We start from the raw sequence: 10763 nt of genomic DNA, 5'->3' as shown, positions 1-10763 counted from the left end.
ATGATCTCTACACAATAGAGTGATTAGATTCCATTTACCCTAAGTGAGATATACACCTGAAAGTTGGCTTGAAACCGACTACACCACATAGAGCAGCAGGCATTCTCACAGAACCTAAAGAAAATAGTAAACTTTATTGATGTGAGAGTTCTTGTACTTTCTTGTGATGGTTTAGGAGGCAATTACACATTCACTCAAACTGTCTATGACTCCTCTAAAGGATATAATTCATAAAACTACTTCATTTCACATATCATGAAACTTATCGTGGCCTGCATAACATTGAGGGGTTGTCATCTTTGGTTAGGTGACTTTTATGTTTATATAATTTCTGAATTAATGACTAGTAATGAAACTAACATTTTTTCCTTGAGTATAAAAAACTTTCATGTTGTAGCAAAAGTTACTTGGGATTCAATTTCTCATTCCAAATCTGTCTCATATTGCATGCATTGGCAAAAAAGAAATTTATGATCCTTCCAAATTCTCTGATCTTGTGCAACCACTTGGTACCACCTACAAGAACCATTGCATTGAATATCAAAATGATCAAGCTTTAAAACTCGAAAAACTCGACTCAAAAGTGTGGCCGGTCAATTAAAGATCAAGCTTTTTGACTCTTGAATGAATAACAAAACATGGTAATATTTATGACCTAAAAGTTATAAATATGGTAAATCTAGGCAATTTGTTTTTTGAGTTTTGTTGAGTTGAATTGACTTGACCAAGATTAGTCAACCAAAGATGAACTGATCGAATCGACTAGAGATTTTTCAGGTTTCCAAATAGAGGTACAAAAAGACAATGATTAGTCAACCAAAGATTTTTTTTAAAATGGCTGCTAAAATCAGAGCAAAAAGGAGATCACCTGTAGTTGGATAGGGCATGCAATCTATCTCATCCTTGACAGCAATTGGCCTTTTTGCAGGAACTGAAGGGTGAATCATGAGTAATCCAGAAGTGAGAATACCCACCTTCATGGAAACTATATTAAGGAATTAAAAGTAGAGTGGTCTATTTCACAGGTTGAAACCAAAAGACATTTACAAACCTGGGAACCATGCTGATCACAAATTACCAATATGGGGATAGGGAAACGATCTGTTATAATAATTTCAGCATAATCATGAGGAGCTTGCAATAGTTGAGCAAAGGCCTGTAAAATAATCAATATAAGAGATTTTTTTTTTAAAGGGTAGTACGAGTCCTCTCTCCTGATAATCATTGAAAGCTTAAATTGCAACCTACAGAGTATCAAGATTGATTATGCGCCCTAACTCAACAGGGATCCACCCTTTGAAATTGTTCGATGAGAAGTTTCTGCAGTTTAAAAGAAAATATAGATTGGTAAAAATATAAATATACTAATGAAAGCATGTGCACTTAATAACTGCAAGCCTCTGTACAGAGTTGTCATTGTAAATTAGAATATGTTCACAAATGACTGGCCCATCTCTAATATCTTTTGGTTAAGACTTACAAATATGTTACTCTCTAGCTTCAGGAATTCAGATGGAATGGAACCATTCGATCTTTGCCATGCACAATTCAAACAACTCCAGCTGTCCAAGCTCGGCCGGAATGCTACCAACCAGTTCATTGTTGTTCAATTGACTGTAGAAGGAAACTATCAGAAATAGTTTACACACAAATATCCCCGAAATGGAAATTTTATTTTAAAGTAAGAACCCTCATAGATAGCTTAGCTTGGACATGTTCCCCAATTCAGGTGGAATTGGCCCAGTGAGCTTGTACTGTGTAGGTACCTGGGAAGAATAAACAGCCATGACCAATGATGAAGAAAATCCCTGTTGCATGAATACTGAAGCTATGAAATAAATATCATGAAATCTAACAATTATTGCTGACATTTTTCTGAAAACATAGAAAACAGAAAAAAATAATAATAATAATAAATAAAATAGGGTTTTAGATCGCATGACCAAAAACCAAAAAACCACATTTTCCTTACTGGTATGGAAAGAAAATGCAGCAAAATGAAATGAAACTAAATCTCAGAAAAGAACATCAAAGCATCTGATTTACTAGACAAAATGCTTGTTGAATTTCCACTACTATGAAAATTCACCAGATGGAGCATTGCTTAAAAAAAGGCCAAAACCCTAATTTCCAAACAAATCACATCAGAGTCGAAGAGAGATCTCCGAAAGGGGCCAATCTCAGAAACTCCAAAGCAAATTCCTACAAATCAAACCACAACTCATACACAATACGCAAAAAATAAAACCTTTGGGATTTCTCCCACATCTACCGCATCCAAAACCTAACTCTCCCCGACGAAATCAAAAGCGATTTTCAGAAACTCAGCAATTCCGGCAAAAACACACAAAATGCAAGAGTCTCTCGCTCTCTCACTTTTAGCCTCGGTTCTAGGCAAGTGAGGCTAAAAAGTAGGGCGTGGATCAGGTACTACCCCCTCCTGTTCTGAGCTCGGTACAGGCGGAGGCCCCACGGGCCACTAAGGGGGCGTGTTACTTTTATCCACACCGTCCATCCATTTTTCTATATCATTTTAAAATACTGGATCAAAAATAAGGCAGATGAAAGGCTTAAGCGGACCACACCATAAGAACAAGCGGTGCTAAGGACGCCCACCATTGAAACCTTCTTAGGGTCTACCGTGCCATTTATTTTCCATCCAACCTGTTGATATGGTTATATATACTTCATGAAGTGAAAAAATAAATATCATACTGATCTATAACTTCCGTGGCCCTGAGAATTTTTCAATGTTAGGAATTTAATCCCCACCATGTGATCCATTTAAGACTTGATTCTGTCTTATTTTTTGTCCAGTATTCTAAAATGATATGAAAAAAAATGGATGAACGGCGTGGGTAGAAGTCATACATCACGGTGGCCGCTCGCTAGCCCATGGAGCCTTTGCCTGTCTCGATAAGTAGACTTTTGGCGTCGGTTCTATGCAAATGAGGTAAAATAGTAGACTTTTGGCCTCAGTTCCTATGCAATTGAGGCTAGAAGGTAGACTTTTGGCCTCGGTTCCTATGCAATTGAGGCTAAAAGGTAGACTTTTCGCCTCAGTTCATATGCAACTGAGGCTAAAAGGTAGACTTTTCGCCTCGGTTCCTATGCAACTGAGGCTAAAAGATAGACTTTTCGCCTTGGTTCCTATGCAGCTGAGGCTAAAAGATAGACTTTTCACCTCGGTTCCCATGCAACTAAGACTAAAAGGTAGACTTTTTGCCTCAGTTCCTGTGCAACTGAGGCTAAAAGGTAGACTTTTTGCCTCAGTTCCTGTGCAACTGAGGCTAAAAGGTAGACTTTTAGCCTCAGTTCTTATGCAACTGAGGCTAAAAAGTAGACTTTTCGCCTCGATTGCTAAGGAACTAAGGCTAAAAGTTCATTTTTTGCCTCAGTTCCTATGCAACTGAGGCTAAAAGGTAGACTTTTCGCCTCGGTTCCTATGCAACTGAGGCTAAAAATGAACTTTTAGCCTCAGTTCCTTAGCAACCAAGGGTAAAAAACACATTCAGCCTCCATTTTTTCAACTGAGGCTAAAATATTGTGGCTAGAGGCCTATTTTCTTGTAGTGCATCGACCAGATTATTGGACTGTAACTCAGCCTCGGCTTGTTCCATGAGTGAGTGAGTTTAACTTGAGTCGGATATTAAATTAGGCAGAATCTACGTACCTGCATACGAAGCTTCATACACTGATAGAGTATTATATCTAAGGTCCCTATCATACAAGTTCAACGATTCCTTCTTCCTTTTAGCCTAAAAATCAAATTGACTTAAACTCAAGCGGCCACCCAAAATAATTATAATTCACGTTGTATGGCTGGCCTGCCTAGTCGAGTTTTGAAATACCGTGATTTTGCATAATTCTTTCATATTATGAGGCACATCAGATGAATAGATTGGATGAAATATAAATACTCGGTGAGCCCCAAACCAAACCAATCACGGGTAGTGTATCCCAACTATATCTTGTGGCCTCCTTTATTTCTCTACTCTCTTGATTTTTGAACTCAATGATTAAAAAATAGGCAACATCCCTGGTAGACTGGATACAACATCCCTGGTGGACTGGATAGATATCATGAAAGTTCCACCCCATGGCTTTAGGTCGGTAAAAGGACTGGATAGATATCATGAAAGTTTCACCCCATGGCCCTAGGTCTGTAAATGTAACCTGGTAGGGGCCGAGGCATGCTCGCATGGTTGGACCCGAAGGTTTGCTCTAGTACATTCCAACATATAGCAATAGGATACTTAGAAACTTTTACTTTGAATCTAGGTCATCTTACATGGAATAAACCATTTATATGACAAGCCTCACTGTAAATGATTATGGCTAATCTCCCACGTTTCCAATAGTTGAATGGGGAATCTTGCGGTAGTTACATCACCTACTTCAAAAGAGCGAAAAGATGGTGTAAGGTCGTCACGACTGAGGTTGAATTTGTGCAACTTGCGGAAGATGGTCAAAAATACAAACTCCAAAAGAAATTCATTGGAATGGAGTTTGCAGATTTGTATGATTTATCCAGAAAAGTTTTCAAATATGAGGAGTTCCTCCAAGAAGGATCTAGGCAAAAGTACTCGACAATCAAGACGTATTACCATGACCCTAACTACGAAGCTACGATTGCCAAGGTAGTGGCAAAAAAATCACTCATTTGCTTAGTGTCGGTTAAGGCGGAAACAACTAAACCAACCACGCAAAAGGTTCTGACACCTTTGATATTACTTGGGCCGATGAGATATTCGAGATACTACTAGCAGGGAAGTTTACTAAAGTCCCTAATAATCACAAAATTCCAACGGCCAATGAATTAGAAAAGGTTAAATATTGTAAATGGCATTAAACGCATTCTCACTCCACTAACAAGTGTGTAGTGTTCAGGAACATCGTCCAAGATAACATCGATCACAGACTGTTGATATTCTCAGAAAGAGGTGAAAAAGAAATGCTGATAGATACTAACCCATTTCCGCTTAATCTGGATGTCAACATGACTACGATGTAACTGTAAAAATTGGATCGATCAAGCCAAAGGGTTGCTCTTGGTCCTGGTCATTATCACGATACGCCACGACGATCAAGATCAGAACAATACCAGTCCTACATAGCAGCTGCAAGATCAGCAGAACGGTCGAGAGCAACGTAACGTGGTAGTTGAGTTTCACCACTATGCAACTAATGTGCCAAGATGGCCCAAGACTTGGAAGCTCCACCTTGGCTAGCGTGGCAGGTCGGATATGCAATTCCAAAGATGGCTGACAGGAGAGAGACCTATCGGCCGCGGAAGGTGTTCCCACCCCTTGACTGTCAGCCTCAACAAAAAACTCTGAATCAGAGGATGGCCAAGCCTCCACTTACTCCGAAGGGAGTCTGGAAAAGGGTCATGCATCCAAAATTCACGGCCTCCCCTAAAGTAATGACTTAAACTCGTAAACACCATTAACATCGGCATCAAGCAACCATGAGAAGAGAATTGGCAGAGGCTAAGAATGCATCTCAACTAGGAGTTAGGCAATCACGACCATTCTAGAGAATTCCTCAATCAAAGGAACAACTAACCATAAACACGGTTGAAGTAATTCTGATTCCTGTCATGCACGATCAAGTCACATAAGATGGTACCCAATCTAATAATACCACAGAATTGAGCAATATGGGCAATCATGATGTCTTATCCGATTATCTTATCAATGAGTAGTTTTCAGGGGACAAACTACTGATTGAGGAACTAATGGCGACAACCGAAGCATTGGAAGTATCGTTGCCCATTTTCAAGTAGGTAGAGGCAACTTTAATTGCCAATGAGGCTGCCAAACGTTTTGGTGTAGGTTCTAATGAGCATCACAGATTGAAAACACTTAGGAGCAATGTATGGGTTCAAAAATTATTTTCAGATCATTGCCACCTATGGTGTTCAATTGCAACATGGTACTCTCTTCCATCTACTTTTCAAGTTAAACTATCCTAGCCTAGTCAAATGATGGGCGATGTGGAAGAACTCGGTCCTCATATAGTAATATAACATGCTTCCTTTCCCTCGAGAGATGCGATTGAGGGAGAGCTAAGAACGAGTGAGATACCACAAGTAAATATTGTTAACATGGAGTTAGGGACATCATCCGAAAGAGTAGTCATAGAAAGGCCTACTTATGATATGACTCAACATCTTAAACTATTGCACATTTCCACCCACTTCAAGAGCTGCCTAGTCACCAGAATCCTGGTCGATAATGGAGTTGTTGCTAATATGCTCCCTGCAAGAATGATGTTAAAATTAGGAAAAAACTACGACCAATTTGATCCTGTCTGATGTAACGGTTAGTAACTTCGATGAACATATCATTTATGTTCTGTACTTCAAATTACACAAATAATTTAATGTTTGATTTATTTTCCTATATACCTGGCCACATGTAATGTGCTAGTTAAAAATCAAAATAGGAAGTAATTTCTTTTCCTTTTTTTAAGTATCATACTCTACTAAGAGTTTCCTAATGTGCTTGGATTTTCATTTTGCACACTTAGGGCCTATTTTTGAAGGACACATGGTTGTTATGATGGATCCTACCGTTGGTGGCAAATCCTCACTTTGGCCCCTTGCTAGAAGATACTAGGCATTGGATTTCTTGACCTTCTCTTTATTAAATGTGACTTGTTTGGTTAGTGGATCCGGCAAGACTACAATTTAGGGCTGTTAGTAGGTTTGGTCCTCCAGTACCTATATCCAAGCTAATTAGGTTTGGATCCAATCTGTTTCCGATCAAAGTCATTGGATCGTGACAAATAAGAGTATTTAAATGGTTGGGACCACCCAATGTATGGGTTAGATCTCACACATGCCACTTTGAGATGCTTATGGTGTGTAAATGAGTTCTCTTATGTGTGTGGCTTAAAGAAACCTCAAATTCTTTTGCCAGAATAATCCATATGTGTGTGTGTGTTAAATATATATAATTTTACTATTAAAGCTAACTAGACCCAAGTTGACCTGACTTTGTTTTGTATGTCTTAAATCTTATTAGAAACTGGGCTTGGCGATGCCATTGACAAATTGTTTGATGCTACCTTCGATGACATCGAAGGAAATGTTCAATGCCATTGCTCACAACCCCAAGTGTAGGGTCAAGTGTAGTAATAATCTCGGTGAGACCGAAGTCTAATCCACAAGGAATGGGTGTTGAGGGACAAATATTGCATATTGGACCCCATTTATATCTTAGTTTTATGAATATGATAATGCTTAATGTTCTATTTTACTCATGTTTGTGTTGCAAGGTGAATTTAAGAGCTTAGATTGAAACAATGCTAAAAGTATGATTTGATGCTCAAGAATCACCAAGGTAAGGGATGGATCTTAGGAGACCAAAATTGAAGAATTCACATGCCAAAGATCCAAGGAAATCAAGTGATGAAGGAAGACAATCGAAAAATTGAAGTGAAGAAAAGGAAGCCTGAAAATTGTCATGAAAACAGATTCCGAGGCTAGAAAAGTCTAGTTTTGGAAAACCGCCAGAATGGCCTTAAATATATCAAAGACTTGTAGATAGTATTGAAGGACATATCGAAGACCCTTCGATATATCGAGAAATTCAGGATTTTAGGCCAAACTCGCTGGACAGTTCTGGACCGATCTTCGATATATCGAAGACTGTTCGATAATATCGAAGGACATGTCGAAGACCCTTCGATATATCGAGAAATTCAAGATTTCAAGCCAAACTTGCTAGACAGTTCTAGATCGATCTTCAATATATCGAAGACTGTTCAATAATATCAAAGGACATATCGAAGACACTTAGATAATATCGAAACTGCATAAATTTGAGGTGGTTTCTAGATTTTTCCAAGTCGGTGTGAAAGGAGGTACTGTAAAACTATAAATAGGAGTCTCCAGGTCACTCCTAGGCATCATCTAGGTTTTAAGGAGTGGAGAAAATGCATGGAGAAGCCATCGACAAGAGTTTTTCTTCCTTTTCCTTAGTTGTTTTTATGCTTTTCTTAAGAGATTTTAGTTCAACCATGTTTATGGTTAGCTAAACCTCTTAGATAGGGCTAAGAGGTGAAGCTTGTAGCGTGATGGGATGATTTTTTTTACTTTGATTCATGTTTATGATGAACGTTCTTTGATTCTAGTTTGATTTTAAAAGAGTACTTTCAGTTCTTAATGGTTTATTGTGACTTAAATTATAGTAGATCTACAAGAGCTTTGAGTATCTTCTTTTCCTGATTTTGAGATTGTGGGATTGGTAAATCCTGTTGTTATCCATCGTCTCATGGGCATGGTTTGGTGATGGAATCTCTTCCAACCATCACAACTCTCCTCCATTGAGAATTAGGTCAAGGAAAGTTTAGATTGATCTTAATTGTATATCTTCCAATTGGATAAGATAGGAATCCAATTCCAATTGTGTGACTTGAATCAAGTAAGAGGGTTCCCCGATCTCTATAAGTGGATCCTTGGAAACCCTAGTTACTACTTTTGAATTTGTTAGTTTTAATTACTTTAATTACAATTACTCTCTCAATCACTTCTGAATTAGTTTTACATCTTTTTCTAGTTCTACTTCTAGTTGCTTTCAGAATACTCATGAGATTAATCCCTGTGGATTCGACCTCAATCTTACCAAGATTATTATTATATCGTGACCCTACACTTGGGGTTGTGAACAAGTTTTTGGCACCGTTTCCGGGGACTAACGATTACAGTTTTTTTTTAGATTGACTAGTTTTGGAATTAGGTGAAGATTAGGATTTTTCCACTTTCTATTTTTAGGTTAGGGTTTTTCTGAATTATTTTAGAAACTAACTTAGCTTTCTAATTCTAAGTTTAAAAACTTTCTAATTTCATAATTTTTGTTTTAGAAACTGACTTGTTTTATTTTGTTTTGCAAGATCTTAAATTAGAAACTTCCAATTTGGTAACTTCTTTCTAATTATCTTCCTTTCCTTTTTTTATTTCTTTCTTTTCTTTTTAGGTTTAGGTTAGAATCTGAAATTGAGGGCCGAGAGTGTTTCATGCCCAAGTGAGTCCGTGATAACACTTGATGTCTTTTAAGTAAAGGAGGATTGGTTGAGGGGTTACCCATCCATCATAGGATTAGACACCACTCGAGATCCTCAAAGTTAAGTGAAGTGATGGTTGCCAATCAACCGGTTAATCAACCGGGAAGAAAACCTCAACCTCGGGTTGAGGAAGTCTAAGATGAGAATAAGGTGCATCAAGCACCGCCGCCTTGTACTTTACAAGACTATTTACAATAGGCGAGGGTGAGTACACCTTCATGTATGGTTTTTCAAGAAAATAGGGGACACATGGATATCAAGCCAGGAGTGATCCAACTCCTTCCAAAATTTCATGGGCACAAATCTGAAAATTCGTATCTACACTTGAAAGAGATTGATGAAATCATAGCCACTCACTATTTTCCTAATGTATCTGACAACACGGTTAGGCTGAAACTCTTTCCTTTTTCTTTGAAAGAGAAAGTTAAGATGTAGTTGCATTTACTACGTCCTCGATCTATTAGTAGATGGAATAACATAACAAGGGAGTTCATAAAGAAATTTTTCCCATACCATGAGACGAACACCCTTAGAAAGTCAATCATGAACTTCGCCCAAAAGGAAGATGAAACATTCTTCCAATGTTGGAAACGGTTCAAGGATCTTGTCAGTTCATGCCCACAACATGGTTTTGAAACGTGGTGCATCACGAATTTCTTCTATAATGGACTGACGTCTTCCATGTGCCAATTGGTCGAGATAATGTGTAATAGGGAATTCATGAATAAAAGTGTCGATAATGTGTGGGATTATTTTGACAAGCTTGCTGAAAATACACAATCAGGGGACATCTTCCCAAAATCAAGCACAACATCTAGGCCGACTCAATCCAAGGAAAGGGGCGGTTGTATCTCCTAGAAGAGGATGATGATATTAATGCTAAAGTGGCTAATCTCACCAGAAAACTCGAGGCCATGGAACTAAAGAAGGATAAGGGTAAGGAAATTGTTTGCGGTATTTATGCTTGTAACATTCACACAACTGAAAATTGCCCAACAATATCTATTTTTCAAGAGGTACTGAATGAGCAATCTAATGTCGTGAATACTTACCAAAGACCTTTCAGTGGGCCCACCTCTAATACATACAATCCCAACTGGAGAAATCATCCAAACTTCAATTGGACAAACGGACAAACTGCTACACCTCAAGGATTCCCTAATCAAATTCTAATTCAAGGGAAACCTCAGGAGGATCCGGTTTTAAAGCATCTTTAAAATCAAGATGTTTTCAATCAGGGTATGCTACAAGTCTTTCGAGACCTCACAAAGGCCATAGAAGGACTTGAAACTAAAAGTGCAATTGGGAACAAGGGGAGCCTTCTAGCTCAACATCTTCCCAATTCATAACCACAATATGAAGTTAGCGACCTGAGCCCTTAAAATTAGATGGAGCAAGATAAATCTATCACCACTCTTAAGAATAGGAAGACCATTGACAAAACCATTCTGGTTAGGGCTGAAAAGCCTAAGGACCCAGAAGAGGACAACAATGATAGATTTAGCCATACCCCACACGAATTAGAACCAGAGCCTCAAGGGAAGCCGATTGTTCCATTTCCCCAACGGTTGATTGCACCAAAACTTTTCTCTAACTCTCAGAACATTCTAGAGGTGTTGAAACAAGTGAAGGTCATTATTCCTCTACTTGATGCCGTAAAACAAATACCTTCATATGCCAAATTTCTAAAA

At 38.4% G+C, this 10763-nt stretch overlaps 1 long non-coding RNA gene and 1 other non-coding gene across 2 annotated transcripts; both read right to left on the bottom strand.

The window, feature by feature from the left end:
• Positions 1-829: 829 nt before the first annotated feature.
• On the bottom strand, positions 830-1770 carry LOC131257413 (uncharacterized). The gene is made up of 5 exons (XR_009177375.1): positions 1690-1770; positions 1481-1614; positions 1249-1320; positions 1052-1156; positions 830-931 (listed from the first exon to the last, which is right to left on the bottom strand). It is a non-coding gene; the product is annotated as an uncharacterized LOC131257413 (long non-coding RNA).
• A 7827-nt stretch (positions 1771-9597) lies between these two features.
• LOC131217879 (small nucleolar RNA R71) lies at positions 9598-9704 on the bottom strand. Its single transcript, XR_009157465.1, has one exon. It is a non-coding gene; the product is annotated as a small nucleolar RNA R71 (small nucleolar RNA).
• Positions 9705-10763: the final 1059 nt, after the last annotated feature.

This window comes from Magnolia sinica, chromosome 10 (genome assembly GCF_029962835.1).
Source record: "Magnolia sinica isolate HGM2019 chromosome 10, MsV1, whole genome shotgun sequence".
Classification (NCBI taxonomy): Eukaryota; Viridiplantae; Streptophyta; class Magnoliopsida; order Magnoliales; family Magnoliaceae; genus Magnolia; species Magnolia sinica.
This window is presented reverse-complemented; position numbering and strand designations above follow the sequence as displayed.